Consider the following 1,803-nt stretch of genomic DNA (forward strand, 5'->3'; position numbering starts at 1 on the left):
GCTTTACTCAGGTTCGTCACATATACTGTAAAATTAAAAAGTGCACACCCTCTGTTTCATAGTTCAATACAATTACCACTCACTTCTTCTTGTTGTTGTGCACTCAGTTGTCCCGCTTCATCTTGAACAGGCTGTGAAGTGGTGACAACTTCCTCCTCTCGATGTACTTGCAGACGTCGACTCTGTATGCTTGATGTTCAGTTCCTGACTTAATCTCAACTTTCTTCCACTTCATCATAGCAACACCACGGACCTGAAAAGAAGCAGCACATACTATTTTCAATTAACAAAACAATTATACAAATACGGTGAAAAGAAGTTACATATAAGAACGAAAATACTATCTGCATATATACTTAATTAAAATAAGTGTCGTAACTATTGGCATTCTACTGTAGGAAGCACACCTGATGGTAGCCCCTCTCCATACCTTTGTACATCATTTTCAAGTTGTTTTTTAATTAATTTATTTCTTCTATTTCTTCTGCTGAAAGTTTCGCGAATTGCGCCGGCAGGAAAACACTCACAGTCTCCTCTTCTTCCCCTTCTATATCAACGATTATTTTCCTTCCGAAACGTGTTTCCACCGCTCTCAGCGCTTTAACCTTAAATGGATGGTTAATTTGCAACTCGCTTAGTTTTCTATTATGAAATTGTGGTGCCTTTGCAATTTTATTTAATTTCATTAGCATATCCATTCTGTTGAAGCTGCTATATCTTTTACAATTAACAAACTAAATAAACTTAAACTCACTTATTGAAGAGGAAAGAAAAGTATTAGTAGTAGTAGTAGTAGTAGTAGTAGTAGTAGAGAAGTTCTCTTCCAACTAGATGATAGTTTTCATGTCGTGCTCTGCTCCTTAAATACTCTCTGCCACCACCTTCACTCCTCACCAGTGGGCTGGACTTGTTGCTGGTTCACCTTCACTCGAAATTACAACCTGCCATAAACATGCTGTTCGCCTTTCGTGATAGAGATAACCTTCAACAAGCTGCAAAGCAAATCTTACCTAGTAACAGCTGCACTGTACCACTCAACGAGCTAGCTCGTTGGTACCACTCCTTAGTGTCTTCCCCTCGCCCACAGTAGGGGAGGAGGAGGGGGGAGGGTTCATTTTTACATAAACTAACAACCTGTTCTCCTTTCACCAGCAAGTAACCTTTTAAAGCAAATCCAGTTGCCACATAGTCACTGTACCTCGCCCACAACAGTAACCTTTCAAGAAATAATTACCTCTTACATAAAAACCTCTGAGTGTGTTGTTCTCATTCCACATGTGGTTGACCCCCTTAGCCAGTGAAAGGCACGCCAGCAAGTAACCTTTTAAAGCAAATCGAGTCACAGCACCTCGCCCATACCCAGTAACCTTTCAAGAAATAATTACCTCTTACATAAAGACCTTCGGGTATGTGTAGTTAACATTCCACACGCACCTTGGCAAGTGAGAGGTGCCCGCAGTGGGGGAAGCGCCCGCGCATGCGCAGAGGCAGCGCTGGGCCAGTCTCCCGTGGTCCAGACTCCCCATGGTCCAGTCTCCCCTTTTCTTACCTACTGAATTATCCGGAGAAAAAGCTGTCCCGCCTCCGTTTATTCCAGCACGAATGTCACATGGAGTGACCGGTATTTGCACCACGGAACCCAGCTGTGAGAGGCCAGCGCGCTGCCGCCTGAGCAACGGAGGCTCCTTATAAGTATATTATGAACAGTAAAATCAATTGGCCTCACCTCCTTTTACACTCCACCGCCGTTAATTTTATTTATCCCCCTCCCCAATAAATTAAAAGAAGGCAAGTTTGTTTATG

This window comes from Anabrus simplex, chromosome 2, assembly GCF_040414725.1.
Source record: "Anabrus simplex isolate iqAnaSimp1 chromosome 2, ASM4041472v1, whole genome shotgun sequence".
Classification (NCBI taxonomy): Eukaryota; Metazoa; Arthropoda; class Insecta; order Orthoptera; family Tettigoniidae; genus Anabrus; species Anabrus simplex.